General features: G+C 38.3%; 1 protein-coding gene across 2 annotated transcripts in view; it reads right to left on the bottom strand.

The window, feature by feature from the left end:
- The window catches only part of ODF2L (outer dense fiber of sperm tails 2 like), a 169983-nt gene that overhangs the window by 9283 nt on the left and 142851 nt on the right, over nucleotides 1–17849 (bottom strand). For both annotated transcript variants that reach the window (XR_008418805.1, XR_008418804.1), the window contains one exon: nucleotides 222–280. The gene's annotated coding sequence lies outside the window, so the exon portion shown is untranslated. The remainder of the gene's footprint in view (nucleotides 1–221; nucleotides 281–17849) is intronic.

Here is a 17849-nt window from a genome sequence, read left to right as displayed (position 1 = left end):
ATTTTATAGGCCATACCCTTGCCTGCAACACAATATTGCCTCTTAAACAACAAACGATCTCTGCTTACCTTTTTTATCTCATTCCTTGCCACTTCTAGCTCTGCAAAAGATCCAGCTATCCTGAGCCACTTGCATTCTCTGACACATGTTCTCTTTCCCCCCATTTCTCCTTGCTGAAATGCCCTTCTTCCAGCCTTCTCACCTGGTTAACTCCCACATACTTTTCAGATCTCTGCTCAGATAGTATCTCCAACTGGCAACAAGTCTTCCCTGCTATCACCTACGGCCAAAATAGAGAGACCACGATAAGTCTGTCTTTTATGCATTCCCATTCCCCTGTCCCTTTATTTATTTGCATATTCCCTGGGACAGAAAGCTCCTTGAATGCAAGAATGCTGTCATGATGGCCTATGTCCCATGTGCTAAGCATCATGGCTTATACATAGGAATGTACACAGGATGGAGCAGGAGACCTGACACTTAAAGGTGAGGTCTCCCCCCACTCCAGGGGATAGTTTCTATTTTCCTAAAAAGATTGTCACTAAAAGAATGTAAGTTTCACAAGAGCTGAGAAGTTTGTCAGATTTATTCACTGATGTACCTCTAGAGCCTACAATAGGGCCTGGTACCTTAGAAAAACCTCAATATATATTTGTTGAATGACACAACAAAACAAAACATCTACACTTGTTAATGATGTCATTTACTTTGAAAAATATTAGACTGAAAAGCTTTTTTATATTATTGTTTCTCTAAAGTTTCCCAATGCCCATCCTTTTATTAGATATATATTTCAATGTCAATTATTGATTTTATTTTTTACTGTGATTTATAAAGATGCATGCAAGCAGAGTTTGTAAAATACATATTATTTTATATTTTTGAAAAACTTCTTGAAACATATTCTAGGTTATCTATAATTCTGATTCAAAATAATACATGCAGGGGTGCCTGGGTCAGTTAAGTGTCCATCCTTGGCTCAGGTCATGATCTCATGGTTTGTGAGTTTGAGCCCCTGATCCAGGCTCTGTGCTGTCAGTGCTGAGCCTGCTTTGGATCCTCCGGCCCTGTCTTTCTCTGTCCCTCCCCACTCACGCACATATGCACATGTGCTCTCTGTTTCTCTCTCAAAAAATAAACACTAAACAAATAATAATAAAAATAAAATTAAAAATATATAATACATGCAGATAGGAAAAAGTGGGGCAATAAAAACCATCAATGATCATCTCACCAGAGTGATAACCACTTCTAACATTTTGGTGTCCTTCAAGACTTCACATTATTTTCATTTTCTCTCTCAGTTTGTACACATATGTGATATATGTGTGATATGTGTGATCTGTATATCAAACATACATGTACAGATTGAGAGAAAAAAATATATATTTACATATATGTACATATACATACACACATATTTGAACATATACACATATATATGGTTTTACGAATGTATAATACATGCTGCCTTATAATACTCTTATTCACTTAACAATTATTATAAACACATTTTTGTATCAGTAAACACTTTTCCACCTTGCGATTTAACCTACTTTATGGATTTATCCTCTACTAGACAATAAGCAACTCAATAAATCTGGTTCAATGGCTTATTCTGAGTGAGGATGAACATAGTAGCCCTCCATAAACACCCGTTGAATGGATGAGTGTTGTATCTAGATCTCTAAGCACACCCTTGGTGGTTCCCACTGGATACATTTTTTTCAGGTCTAAAGTCTCAGTGAGGGATTATTCACCTCTAAGTGGTCGCTAGCTACCTGAGCTACCTCAACCACAAAAAGAGGAGAATGGTGATAAGAAACAAGAGTCAGGAGCCACAGCTGGACCTCCTGAGGCACGAGAATTGGGAAGCCCCAGGTCTGTAATTCCACTGCTACCCTCGCCCACTCCTCTGCGTGCCCTGCTCTATTCTGGTCACTCCCTGTTAATCAGCTCTCTGCTCTGTGGACAAGCAGAGCTAACAGAACCAGACTTTCAGCTCACGTATTTCTGTTCAAGTAATGAACAGAGCACAAGTAGCGTCTCTGAGTCCCATCTTCACCCTCAAAAGATAGAGAATCTGGGTCAGCGGTCCACATTGTCTGTTGTTAACTGGGAGACAGAACGTGTAATAATGACTCATGTCAGCGGGAAGGGAAATGTCAAGAAGGAGGCTCCTGAGCCAGTGATGTTAGAGGTGATTCAATGTTAATTACATTGAGGTTAATTACCTGAGGTTAATTATCTGAGGTTAATTACCTCAGATGTATGTCTTGGAGAGCAGTAGAAATGAAAATGAAGAATAGATGTTACCAGAATAGAGGCATACAACAATTTTCCACAAACATTTCCAGCAATAACTTACCTGATGGCTCTATGTTTCTAAGGGCCTACCCTCTGCATCACCGTGAAACAGGTCAAATTTGTCATTTGTTCTGTTCCAGCTTCAATTTCAGAGTCCCCCTCCCTCTGCTAAGTTAGCCCCCTTTCTCCCTACTGAGCAGAAGCCCAAACTGTGTCCCCCTTCCGCTGGAAGCTTTTCTCAAACTTTCACAAAATAAGGTTCCATTCCCTCAAAACTATTTTCTCTCTCTGCAAATCTAATGAACAAGGTCTTTACTAAGTTAGCAACTGCAGTGACTTATTTATATATACCTCTTCTCGTTCCAAAAAGGATTAAGGGAAGCTTATGAGGATACTTAAAATAAAGCAAGATATCTTAAGTAAAAGTAGGAAAGAAAAACAATGGTAGGAACATAATATGAAGCCAGGAATAAGGTTAATTTTAAAAAGATTTCTTTCTACAACATAAAGGCCTATGAGTTTTCTACGAATATAATTTGGCTCAATGTTTAAGTAACAAGCACAAAAAGAGAAATCTAATTAGTTGCCCAATTCATAGTGTCCAAAAGGTAAAAAGAGACCAACTGCAAAGAACTAATTCTTGGAATTAAGACTAAAATAGAATTGCTCTTATGTCCCTATAAAGATGACACAGCCTAACATTATTTAAAAATGTCCTCACAAAGATAAGTTTATTCGGGCCTCAGTAGGGCTGATAATATCACACTCAGAGCTGAAGTAAGGGGTCAGCCTGCTAGGCATTTCCCAGGGTTGCTAGTTCACAAGAATCATTAAAATGTTATCTTCGATAAATCGGAAACCTAAGGCCAGTTGACTAAAATTTTCACACATGACTTTATATGTATCTGGTAAAACATAAATTGAACTTACCACATGGGATTCTGCTGAAGAAAATTGTGTCCTTGGATCAAAATGGGCACATCGCTAACTCAATTTAGTCTTTTGTGGTACCTATGAATAAGTTTTTTTGTGCAACTACAGCTAAGATCAGCCATGTCTCAGGCACCTGAAGCTGAAATTCTGAATATGCATAATTCATGGGCTTGATGCATTTACTGGGAAGGAATAATTTATTCACATTTTAAATAATTTAACATGTCTCCCAAGAAGTTGTCTAATTCCGAATATTGCAAGTAATAATTGCATGTAATAAACTCCTTATTTTATTTTATTTTATTTTATTTTATTTTATTTTATTTTATTTTATTATTTTTGAGACAGAGAGAGAGAGAGTGAGCATGAGCAGGGGAGGGGCAGAGGGAGAGAGAGAGAGAGAGAGAGAGAAATAGAGAGAGAATCTTAAGCTCCACTATGTGTGGAGCCTGACGTGGGACTCAATTTCACTACCACAAGATCATGATCTGAGCTGAAATCAAGAGTCAGATGCATAACCAACTAAGCCACCCAGACACCCCCATAAATTCATTATTTTACTTAATTTTTTTTTTTTGAGAGAGAGAGTGTGAGTCGGGGAGGGGCAGAGGGAGACAGAAAGAGAGAATCTTAAGCTCCACCCAGTGTGGAGCCCGACTTGGGGCTCGATCTCACAACCATGAGATCATGACCTGAGTTGAAATCAAGAGTCAGATGCTTAACCGACTGAGCCACTCAGGCACCCCCAATTAGCTCCTTATTTTAAACATGAAGGCATTTGTACTCTATTTCCATTATTAGAAACCATTTTTTCACCATCGCCACTAAGTAACTACTGAAAAAAATATTTTATTTTATTATTATTATTTTTAATGCTTATTTATTTTTGAGAGACAGAGTGTGAGCAGGGGAGGGGCAAAGAGAGAGGACGAGACACAGAATCCAAAGTGGGCTCCAGGCTCTGAGCTGTCAGCACAGGGCCCAGTGTGGGGCTCAAACTCACGAACCATGGGATCATGACCTGAGCTGAAGTCGGACACTTAACTGACTGATGCTCCCCTGGAACCCCTTGAAAAAATACTTTAAATAAAGATATTGGTTTGATGAGGTATCCCATTACTGTCTTGTCTAGGGCTTCCATCTGTCTCAGTCCAGACCTGATTACACCAATGCTCAATTCAATAAAAGCAGCCCTACATGAGTACTGATGACTTAATGTGCTGCTTCTACCAGAAGAAGCTAGTGGAGCAAAAAGAAAAGAGATTCCAACTCTGTGGGTAAGTGCCTCTGTACCCACTTATTTACTAGTGCTGAAATCTAGGTAGAATATAACTTGAGTATGATCAAATATTATCAACTAAATGGGAAGTTACTTTAGAAAGTTATTAACAGCTGGTTAGAGCTAATAAAAAAACGAAAAACAGAAATAAATCAGACAAAATAGATAAAACAGCAATGCAAAGAAAGCCTATAATACCAACAGTTTTTATTACTCCACATTTGGTTAAGTAATTGGGGTCAATATTTAATGCCTCACTCCATGAGGAAGAATCAGTCAACATTCATCAGCCCTTTATCCTTTGCAAACTTCACAAACACCTCATAAAGAAGGATGGTTATCATCTTAGAAAGAGTTATGACTTCTTTGAAGAAAGACTAGATGTTATACTTAAAAGTTCAAGGTGGTACAGTGAAAACTAACTGTCCACAGAAAGATTGGGAGTCCGGGAGACTAGCTTCATGGCCTCGCTAATAAAATTCTGCTGATAGGAAAATATGAACTATTTCTGAAAGAATATCTTTCCAAAATTTTTAAGAAAATTTAGCCAACTTGTTCTAGTTTGTACACAAAGGAGTACAAATAAATATATTTTAGAAAAGTAGCTGGGATCAAAATATCTGAGTAAATGTCTGCAAGAATTTTAGGGCCCCTCAAATCTTTAAAAAGTGCTACTGCTCTCCTGAGAAGTACTACCTACAATAACATGTCCTATGCTTTCATACACCAAAGGCTGAGAAGAAAAATAAAAACATATGTGGCTGGGATTTCTTTTTTTAAGAAAAGAAAACCATATTTAAGGTTTCCTGTCCAGATGCATCAGTCAGACACATCTTGCTTGTCTGCCTCTATAACATCCTAACATCCGGTCACAGTGCACAATTTTATGTGAACTGACAGATTCCTACCAGAGGAAAAGGGAACTCAAGCTTCTGAACTGTAAGTTAATTGATGCCACAGAAGTAGTTAGGATGGTATTTTCCCCCAGTTAACTCTTTTAATTTAACTTTATATCCATCACAGTTCTTGTTTGGATAAAAAAAAATAAATGTGTACCTTGGGTCCAAACTTGAAAGCTTATTTTTGGTCCTGTCAGAGTCATTTAAGCAATAAAGAAAATGTCTCTGTTCTTGTCTTCCCTTTCAAAATTGTCTTGATAGACTAATATCTAATACTCCCTCTATAGGGTGTTTTGTTTCTGGGTTATGAAGATTAATGGTAGGAAATAGCTCAGCTCCGTGTTTTAAATTTTAGGCTTTGGAGTCAGATAGACCTGAGTTGACCTCTATATATTGCTGTATGACCTTGGGCCAGCCGCTGAATACCACTAAGCTCTGGATTCCCAATTGTAAAATGGGATAATAATAGCATCTATCTCATAAGTAGTTGTAAAATTAAATGAGATAAAGCATATCTTCATACTTAAGCACTTCATACTTAAGTGGTGCTAAGAACATAGTAAATATTGACTATATGTTAGCTTAAAAATAAGAAGCCACCAAAAAATGGCATACCAGGTAACTTGGGACAATCTCCTAGTGATAATAACTAGTAGAATAGACAAAACATACTTTAAAAAATTGCTTGAATACACCAAAGAGCTAACAAGGTAGTAAGGAATTATGGGGGTAATATCTAGAAGAAATAGATTTAGATAGCATGGTATTAGAGCCCTTTTCTCCCTTGGGATTTCTTCCAATTCTGGAAAACATAGCTGAAAATCTGAGAAGCCAAGTAGACCTCTTATCAGCATCATGGAGTTAGGGGACAAAAACTGGAGTTCAAGGACTTCCAAAGGGAGAGGCTTTGCATTAGATAGTAGAAGTAAGGGTCAGCTTGAAACAGGTCCTGGTACCGATGAAAGTCTAGTTTCAAATCATCTCAATCACAAGTTTTTATTAAGGTGAATGGGCATTTATGGGGTCCCTAGTTGCCTACAACCATGTAAATATTCTCTGGGGGACAGAAAATCACCCTGAGCTTCACATTCTCTCTAGAATTTTTCATATACAATGTCTGGTGCTCAATCAAAAATAACTAGATCTCTTTCTTCTTAGATAACTCAGTTCATAATCCATTAGTAAAATAGGTGTTTTGAGGGTGATAGGGCACTAGTTCAACCAATTGGGTAATGGGGACTGAGCATGGTGATGAAGGCATCCAAGAAATGGAGGATGATAAAGATGATGGGAGACTGGTTACAGACATAAGAGGTTTATCCAATAAGGAAACATATTGAAGAAGATCAGAACCAGGTTTCTCCTGTCAGAGAAGGCAGTTACAAATAAGGAAGGAAAACTAGAATAAATCCTTTGGTACTAGATTAGAAGTGGGGTTTTGGTGTGAATTTGTGTGATTCAATATGTATAGATTGAACTAGGAATGAATATAAATATAAATGTGAATGTACCCACATCCACACACATTCCCTAGTTCTGTCCAATGGGAAGGCCTAAGAACAAGACACCCCAATAATATTGAGTACCCCTAGCATGAAGGTCTTGTTTTCTAAATTCCATTCTCTACTAAAAGAAATTAGAACTTCTTGGAAAAATGGTTAATTCCTGGTTTATTCAGAGAATGGATAAGCCAAGCCTGGAACATCTCGTTAGGTCATAAAATAAAGAAGTGTTCAAATAATGAAGGGACATGTCAAAAGAGACAGAAAGTGTATTAGTTTCCTATTGCTACATAAGAAATTACCACAGACTTAGAAGCTTAAAATAATACATGTTTATTATCTCATAGTTTCTGTGGGATAAATGTCTGGGGACCGTTTTAAATGAGTTCTCTCCCCAGAGCCTTAGAAGGCTACAATCAAGGTATCATCTGGCCTGTGTTTTCACCTGGATTTTTGACTGGGGAAAGATGCACTCACAAGCTCCTATAGTTTGTTAGAATTCATTTCTTTACACCTCAGTTTCTTGAGTGTGACATTATTCCTAGAGGCTTCCTGTCATTCCTTGATATTGGATCACTTACTTTTTCAAGTGAGAAAAAGCACGAGATGTGTCCACTAGGAGGTTAATATAAATTACCACCAAAACCTGACAGTGTATTACAAGAAAAAATTACAGGCCAATCCCCCTCATAACTTAGGAATAAAAATCCTAAGCAAAATGCTAGTAAACAGATCCAACAGTATATAAAAAGGATAATACGTCATGGTCAAGCTAGATTTACGCAACTGCAAAACTTCATTGACAGCATAGAGCCTCCTTGGGATCCTCTCTCTCTCTTTCTCTGCTCTTCCCCCACTTGTGCACATGCACATGCTCTCTCTCTGTCTCAAAATAAATAAATAAACTTAAAAAAAATAAAAGTAGGGGCACCTGGATGCCTCCGTTGGTTAAGCATTCAACTCTTGATTTCAGGTCAGGTCATGATCTCATGGTTCCTGAGATTAAGCCCCCCATCAGGCTCTGCACTGACAGCGTGGAGACTGCTTGCAATTCTCTCTCTCTCCCTCTCTCTCTCTCTCTCTGCTCCTCCCCTGCTCACACTCTCTGTCTCAAAATAAATAAGTAAACTTAAAAAAATACAAATAAATAAAAACCCTCAGATAAATTATTATAAATAATGAAGCTTAGCAATGTCATTGGATACAAAGTAAAAATATTTAAATTAATTGACTTTTACATTTCAGCAACAAATGGAAAATGGAAATTTTAAAATTTCTATGCACAATAGCAAACATAAAAAATCAAATACCCGGGAAGAAATCTAAGAAAAGTTGTGCATGACCTTTATATACACACATACACACGTGCACGTGCAGACCACACACACACACACACACACACACTACTGAAAATTTTTTTAAAAAGATCTAAATAAGTAGAGGAATTTACCATGTTCATGAATTAGAAGATTACCTACTTTAAAGATATTTAAAGACATTTTCCCATATGAAACTAATGGAATCAATACTATCTCTTACAAAATCTTAGGACTTTGTGTGTGTGTGTGTGTGTGTGTGTGTGTGTGTGTGTGCACGCGCGCGCCTGTGTGTGTATGTACAGTAGAAATAAGCAAGCTAATTCTAACATGTATATAGAGATGCAAATAACTAAGATTGGTTAAGACACTCTGGGAACATCACAAAGTGTGAAAAAAACTTATTCTTCCTGATATAAAGAGTTATTATAAAACTATAGCAATTTAGACAATGTAGTAATAGTAATAGCTCAAGGATAGAGAAACTACCAGTGGACAGGATAGAAAAAGGACAAACGGACCCACACATATATGGGCACTTGATTATGATGAAGCAGCACGAATGGAGCAGTGGTTAAACAATGATCTTATCAATAACATTTGTTGGGTCCATTGATATTAATATGAAAAATAGTGAAACTTAAGACCTTACACAATACAGTCAAAATATTCAATAGAATAATGGCAAGAGACTTGAACAGGCGCTTTACAAAAGAGGATATCCATATGGTTGATAAACAAATGAAAAAATACTCAATTTCATTATTCACCAGGAAAATGCAAATTAAAGCTATAATGAAATATCTCTACCCAGAAGAATCAGTAAAGTGTAAAAGATTGATACTACAAAGTTTGGGCATAATGTGGAACAATGGGAACACTTACCACCACTAGCGGAAGTAAAAATTGGTACGACCACTTAAAAAACTTACAACATTCTTTACTGAAGTTGAATGAATGCATACCTTATATACACCTGCAACTCTAGGTGTATACCAAACAGAAAGGCATGCACATGTATACCATGAAACATGTTTGTGAGTGTTCATTAGCAACACTCTTCATAATAACCAAAACTAAGAAACAACCCAAGTGTCCATCATTAGTAGAAAGAATAAATAAATTTGCTATATTCACACAGTAGAGTATGACATAGGAAGGGAAATGAACAAAATGCAAATACAGAAAACAGCATGGATGAATCTTATATCTTCAACTGAATGAAAAATCTTGTCACAAAATAGTATAGACTGTGTTTCCACTTACATAAAGTTTAAACACTATCATGCAAGTATTTGGGATAGTGGTTACCTTAGAGGAAGAAAGAAGGGCCAGTGGTTGGGAATGAGCACAAGATGGGTTTATGGGAAGCTGGATATACTGTTTCTTGAATGAAATGTTAATTACATGATTGTTTTGTGATCATCCTGAGGTCTACATTTACATTTTGCTCACTTCACTAGATGTAAACTAGAACATACTGTATTAGCTTCTAAACGTTTTCTTCGTTGGTTTCACGGGAGGGACCAAGTAAGACTCAGGAAGAATCTGGCTAATTAATGCTAATACCATTACCAATTAGTGCTTCTACCATTACTATGTTAACTTTTATATTTTTTGATGTGATGATATAGTTCTTTTCTTCCTAATTAGCACTGCCTAATTCTTCACATGCAAAACGTAATAGTGACCAAGAGAAATTAGAAAATTGACCCACGCAAATACAAATCTCCTGGAGAAAGGTAAGGGAAATGTAGCAGTAAAACTTGTGCTTTTATCATATTGATTGTTCCTGTTTGACTCTGGGGAATAGCACATCTTGTTGGAGCTGAGATAGTATTTACTTACCTTCTTCAGAGTGGAGTGGTAAGTGCTAACTCCTGAAAGGATGTAATATTTTAAAGGAAAGATGATAGATACTTAAAACCCAAATCTCTGTAGTATGATTTGCACACATTCACAATCCAATAGAAAATTTCTTCAAATTCTCTCTTTCAATTGTCGTTTTCCTTTATTTAAAGTGAACTCATGGGATGATGCCAACATCCTCAGGCTATCATGTACCACATTTCTTTTTTAGGCACTTCATTTCCCCAAACTTGCTTTTTTGTTGTAGTCAGGCAGATCTCCCAGGTGACGCTAGGGTTTAGCTCCACAAATTTCAGTTACGTAAGATGAATAAGTTCTAGAGATCTACTCTACAACATTGTGCCTATGGTTAACATTATTAAATCATGCACTTAAACATTTAAGAGGGTAGACCTCATATTAAATGTTCTTGCCACAAAAATATTTTTTTAATATTAAAAAACCATATATTGACCACTTACTGTATTCCAGGAATCCTGCTTTAGCCTCTCTGAAAAGGCCTGTGTCCCATTCATAGGCACAGATATTAGACTTTGTTCCATAGGAATTTCCTGATGACAACATTGCCAAAGCTTATTTTGGGATTTTGCTTCACTTTATGGTGAATTCTAGAGTGAATGTTTTCACTTAAGAATTCAAACAAATTGAAACAATGTTGTATTCTACATGTACGCATTTTGACTTTCATCTCTTACAAAGGGGGCTGGGGGAGAAAGGTCAATAGGAAACATGAGAAACTAAAGTGGAAAGAGCATGACTTTAGTTGGGAAAGTGTAATCGAAACCAAAATAATGAATACATCAAGTTACACAATGAAGCATCTGTCATTACACCACAGTGTATGTATAACAAGGCACCAAAGAAATAGCTGCCTAATTTAATGGGATTAGAGCTAATTGGACTAGATGCCTCTTCACATAAATAATCTCCTGTAGGGAATGAAAGTACTTCTGGAATTTTCTCCATTCTGTAAGTAATGGGTGTGAAAAGGAAATAGGAAAACAGATATGTTTGATCCCTTTGGAAAATATTTTAGCTTAATTAAAAGTGTATAGCTTTGTAAGTACCGAATAATGTATGCCAGTGATTAGGCCATTTTCATAATTTGATAAAGGCTTAGAATTTCTATAAATGATTGTCAAGTAAGCTTGTAAATATCCAGACATAATACAGCAAGTACACGTGATCACATTAAAGTTTGTGAATGTAAAGGCACACGAGGATTCCCAACAACACAGAGTAAATAGTAAAACCCCACCACAGATTGCTACAAGCCTGATGGCAGAAATGGCTTTTCCATTTCATTTCCTGATCTCACAATCCTGAGTTATATAACATGTTTAAAATGAATGAATTTGTCTCCTTGATGAGTTTCCCAGTCCTCAGTTTTAAAGAGGAAATGGAAAAGACTGTGGTTCCTGCACACACAAAAATGGTTATATGTGTTAGCTCACATGCCTCATTTTTATTCAATCCAAAATAAACTTTGACCCTCTGATACTGTAGGTGGCTCCTTGGGGAAGGGCTTCGGGAGCAAACCAGCACATAGCTGTGGCATGTAAACGAATGCTCCTGGCCAGGCCCTTTCAAAACCACAGTATCCCTACCCCTCCTGCACAGTGCAGGTCAAAAATAACTATCAGAAGAATCAAAATCTTTCCACTTTGTTTGGATCTCTTAATTAGGAAAAACCACGCAAAATAACTTATCCAGACTCCATCATAAACAATTAGCAACTGCCTTTTAAAAGGCCTATGGCCTTTTGACATTTCAGTTACACAATTCAAAATAATTTCAGAGGACAGTTAACTTGGATCCTCTTCCGTTTAGCTTTATCTTCCTTTAGGGTATACACATGTGACTTTTTTTTTTTAAGTGTATTTATTTATTCCGAGAGAGACAGAGACAGCGCAACTGAGGCAGGGAGAGTGGGGGAGAGAGAGAACCCCAAGCAGGCTCTGCCCTGCCAGCACAGAGCTTGACCTGGTGCTCAAACTCAAAAACCGTGAGATGATGACCTGAGCCAAAACCAAGAAATGGAGGCTTAACAGACTGAGCCACCCAGGAGCCGCACGCATGTGACTTGTTAAGCTACAGGTTCCTTGGAAGTCCACAAGCTGTGTTCACTGTCATTGCTGATGCTGTTGTTCAGCATCTCTGTTTAAGGTAGTGAGTCACTCACTCACAGTGCATGTCCTGGGAGAGAGATCCCGAAGCAGATGGAGGGTGAACTCCCTGCCTCAATCCCGACACTATCAAATCACAGGTCCCAGTTGAGGCAGATGGCAGCCTCTACCTCAGAATCCACTTATGTAGAAAGGTACTCAATTTCCAAATACCCAAACATGTAATTGCGCTGACACATCACTAGAGATGATTGCGACTTTAAAAGAAAATTAGCCTCATCGAGCAAAACTGTGGCTAATTTTAATTTTCTTACCTCCACTCTCCTTTCCTAAATGCTTCATGAGCAGTACCTTTCTGGGCAAATGTCTTTCCAAAGCAAAAAGGACCAAGGACAGGTCCTGGTTGAGAAACTCCGGGGTTGACTTTTAGTGTCCTCCAGAAGGCTCAGTCAGAGTTGCTTAAGATTTTATTTTCTTTAGTATAATTACACTTATAATGATGATAGCAATACTTAGAGCTACTATTTGTTGAATATTTACTATGTATGAAATAGGTATTAATATCATTCTTATTTCATAGGTGAACAAATGGAAGTTTACTAAATTCACCAACTTGCCCAAAGTGGATTCTTAACCACCGACTTATATCATCTCACATTTCCTTTTTTGCTTTTTTCTTTTAATTTTATTTCTTGCCTTGTTCTAAAAAGAGAGTTTGATGTAGAGATGTTATTTTCAGTGTCCAGTTGCAAGTTATTTATTAAAGTAGCATTTCCCCCTCTCTATCATAAACATTTATGAGAATATTGTTTTAGATTATTGCTATCAGCTTATTGGGCTTAAATAAATTGTAGCAAGAAAAACAGGAGAGAAAATTGTCAGAACCTTAGCTCTAGTCCTAGCTTTGTCACTTCTTTCCTTGCTGCCTGCCCTTGAGAGAGCCCTGTGACATATCTGAGCCTCAATTCTGTTATCAATAAAATGGGTAAGGCAATAGCATCTATCCTGATCACATTACAGAGGTTAGTTATTAGAATATTTACAAACTCTAAAGTGCCACACAGGTGTCAAATGGAGTTACCACTACCCATATGATCCTAGATGCTCCGCAATCCCAGGAGGTCTCGCTCCTGCCTCGCGAGGCTTAGCTGTTCATTTTGGAGGACTGAACATGGATCATATTCTCAGTTACATATGTTCAGGATTCAGTTTATCAAACAGCATGGGGACTGTGACTTTGCATGGTTGAACTGGCATATCTCGACTCAATGTCTGAAAGGCAATAAGCCCTGAGAATAAGGTTGATACTTTATTCAACTGAAATCCTTAGACCTAGCACACAGTAGGTGCTCAGTAACCATTAGTTAAATTAAACACACCAGACAAATGAAATCTGATCATAGATCCAGAGGTGGAAATTAACTTTCTTCCCAAATTCACAAGTGGAAAACCTGCCCATTCACTGCCATAGAATAGTTAAATTTGGCAGATTAACAGTGTTTTGAAGATTTGGGATTTTACTCCTGACCACTCTGTTGCTTTTCTCTCTAATTTGGGACAACTCCATGCCAGAACAAGTCTGATGTTTTAACTTAAGTGAATATCAAAAATAGAGAAAGCAACTGTGACAACATAGTTCCTAATGAATGTAACAGTGAGGCAGAAAAGAGAGCAGAGTAGCTTTAAGCTGTGGAAGAAAAAGAAAAAGTTACTGCCAGGAATGCTGGGAAACTGTCAAACCCACAGCTTCTATGAAAGCCAGAATTCTCCTTGTGAAAATAATGACAAGTGACATCCGAGCTGCCCTTTTACAGCTTACTATACAAAAGGCATCTGTGCCTCTAAGCACAAGGGCTGAAAATACAGGGCAGGCAGTACAGGAAGATGCAGGTTAGGAAGCCTGGAAGGCCAACACGGAGGCAGAGTCCAGAGGCTAAGAGGACTCTGCCGTATGGTTTATTATCATGATTCAGGGTGGGATTGTCTTGGTCCGCAGTTTCCTGAAGGGGTTCATCTCTACCTCACAGAAGGCACTCTGGGGTTTGAAAACTTCATTCCATTCCCTAAGTACCCTCTGAATGGACCAGGATGTGCTTCAGGTGAGGTGATCCTGGAACAGTCCCCCTAGTACCAGATCAGTCTTTATCCATCCCATGTTCTTCCACGCTGAGCTTGGGTTAGTCATGGAGTGGAGTGAAGTTGGGGTGAGCGAAGGAGAGGTGGAAGGACTGCTGATGTCTGATAAAGCATTTATTCCATGTTTGACATTTGGTTAGAGTCCAAAAAATCCTACCCAGGATACAGAGTTTAACAGACTCCAAATGTCATTATGCCCTCTCCGCCAAGGACATGCCCTGTATTCAAAATCTCTGGGACACAGGACAATGGAAACAAAAAGCAGAGAGGCAGAGAGAAAACAAACACCTATTCTCTCCCTGGAATGTAATGATTCTACAGCATGTTTCAAGCCGAGGAATAATTCTCTACTTAGAACAGCACACATGCCTCTACATGTATGAATGAAACAATATTCATATTTAGACCCATAGATATCACTCAGCCCAAAATCATTTCAATAAATTCATTTAGTTAATGCACAAATATCAACAAGAGGATGCTTTCTACTTTATAACTAAGAAAGGGTCTAAACTACCTTCTTTACCAATCTCTTCCACTCTACAGATAGATCCTATTATCCTCCCTCATTTTAAAGATGAAGGAACTGAGGCTCAGTGAGCTTAAGGAAAATGACTAGGGGATTTGAATTAGGAACTGTGGGATTTATGAGCACACTCCTCTGACAAGTCCACAGCACAGCCTTTGACGCCTGAGAAACTTGACTTACACATTTTACAAATATGGAAATTGAGACTTAGGAGTTGCCCAAGTTGACAACCAGAATTCAAGGGATCTGGATTCAAACATATGTCTTTCTGACTCCCGAATCTATGCTCTTGCCATTGCATTGCGTTGCTTGCCAAGCTTCAGGGAAGAAAGAAATCAGGGAAGAAATAAGGGCAGTTTTAACTTTGAAAGCTGCCTTAGAACAGCCAACATAATTGGAGTAGACATATGCAAATTAAGCTCTACTGTTATGTAAATATCCTCCTCTGCTGTCCCTAACAATTTCATACACAGCTGGCTATTTATTGCCCTTGAAGAAATCCAGGTTAAAAGCAGTGCTATAAATTGGATGTTTGTTTTTCAACTCATCAAATTTCAAATATTCACCAACAAGGAGGTGTGTGAGAGAGTTCTGGGAATAAACGCTCTTTCCTAAGAAAGATCTTAGTGGTCTTTTCTTCCAGACAGTCAGAAAAATAATATATCTGGCAGTTTCTCTCCCATCTCTCTTTCTAATAACCTCAGAGTCATAGTCAACTGGCTGGTATGTGAAGTGTGAATGGCTTCTATCACAGGGAGACGTGACCTTGGCAAACAAATTGGAAAGGCAGATAAAAAAAGATTACTTTCTCATTTCCACCGTTGGGCTCACTCAGAATAGTAGATTTTCATCCTGAAGCCTGAGTCCTTGGAAGTGGTAGAAAACATTAAGTCTGGGTCAATAACTCCCTATAAATATCAATACAGGCTTTCTTTCAGTCAAGAAAAGCTTTGCACTATCACCATTGGGTAGTATGTCTCCTTTGCAAATCATTAAACAGAGAGGGGTCAAATATGGGGAAAGGAGGAGGGAGCCCTGCAGAGAAAATGAGCTATGTTTCATGCAGACACATGTCTCTATCCCAGTGGAATGTTATTAATACAGAACTAGGTTCCATCACTAAGGAAATAGTTTCTTTCTTCTCATCTCTGGTTGCCCACATTAGGGTCATCATGGGTTGAATTGTGTCCCTCCAAAAAATATATGTTGAAGTCCTAACATATCTTTGAAGTACTTCAGAATGTGACCCTATTTGGAAATAGGGTCACTGCAGATGCAATTAGTTAAGATGAGGTCATTCTTTTGAGTCGGGTAGGCCCCTAATCCAATATGATTGATGTTCTTATAAGAGGATGGTCACAGGAATACAGGGAGAATGTCATGTGATGATAAAGCAAGATACTGGAATTATGCAGCTGCAAGCCAAAAAATGCAAAAGGTGCTGCCAAACTACCAGAAGCTAGGAGGAGGCAAGGAAGGATTCTCCCACAGGTTTCAGAAGGAACATGGACTTACCTACAACTTATGTAAGAATTCTACCCTCCAGAACTGATAGACTATACATTTCTGATGTCTTAAGCCACCCAGTTTATGGTACTTTGTTATGGTAGCCCTAGGAAACTAATACAAAGGTCTTTGGATTCAGTCAGAGGCAATGGATTCAGCCTGTCAGTATCATGGTTTCTCGAAGCTATAGCTCTCATTTTAATGACATATGCCCAATATAGATTACAGCCATGATGGAAGCCCTGAAGTGTCAGCACCATAAAAAGAGGAGGGTAATACAGAGCTGGTCATCCCTGGGCTTCAACCAGAAATCCCCTCCCTCCTTTCCCAAACCTCACCTCCCTCCAAGGACCCCAAGAAAACACATTTCCACATAAATTAATCCCACTGTTCATTTTACTAAATCCCTACATATACAGTTGAAATTTTAAAACTATCAGTTCTAGGCTACCTACCAGATGTCTTTACTCCTGTTTGTGACGTTTAACCTTTGAGCTATTGGTAATAAGCTCCACAAAGGGCTAGGCAGCCCCACCCTGACTTTTAAGATTGTTTTGCATGCATATGTTTGTGATCATAACAGACTAAAAATTTCAAGGAGGAAGAAGGAGGAGGATTTTATACTACAGAATAACTTAGAATAGTAAGTGCCACCAAGGCATTTCAGCACCTCACCTGTTACTAGTCACTCTGAGGTTCTGAAGCAACCTGAAAAAACCTCCAGCTGACAAATTGCAAGAGCCCAACACAAGATGTAAAAGTACATGGGGCTAGAGCAGGCCTCAGGTAGCATATATATGCTGTCCCTCTTTTTCTTATGTCAATGTCAATTCAAGTTGTAGGACCTACATTAAGAGCAGAATGCTGCCCCACCTTCTCTTAATCTCGTTAAGCTCTGAGATCCTGACTGCACATTTAGTTTAGTTTAGTTTAGTTGTTTAGTTTAGTTTTGACCATTTCAGCTGGCTTTGATTTGAGTTCACACTTTAGCAAATTCAAATGCTAAACCAGCTGGTTCCTCTAATCTGCATTTTTTCTAACTGCCAACCATGTTCTTGGACTTTGCTGACTCTTCTTAGCTCTAAAAGAAAAAAAAAAATCAGTCCAGCTACCTCCTTTCTTTCTCTAATTTTACTTTCACATAGGACACTTCACTTCTGACACTTCTGGTCACCAAATGTGTGCAGGTTTTTTCCCACACCGAGCCATTCTTCATGACATCAGATGGATTCCTATAATTTAACTCAATTCTAACCCTCTCTACGTGGAGACAGTGCCAGATCCCACAGATTAAGAGCCCAGTCCCACAAGACTGTACCCACCCCATCTCAGATGACAGTCCCCAGGTTACACACAACTTCCATCTGACCTGGCTACAAATTGGGGGTTCCCATGACCCCCTCCTCAGAATTGATTAATTTGCTAGAGGGGCTAATGGGACTCATGG

The sequence above is a fragment of the Panthera pardus genome, unplaced genomic scaffold (genome assembly GCF_024362965.1).
Source record: "Panthera pardus isolate Hobbes unplaced genomic scaffold, ASM2436296v1 HiC_scaffold_11, whole genome shotgun sequence".
NCBI classification, from domain to species: Eukaryota; Metazoa; Chordata; class Mammalia; order Carnivora; family Felidae; genus Panthera; species Panthera pardus.
This window is presented reverse-complemented; position numbering and strand designations above follow the sequence as displayed.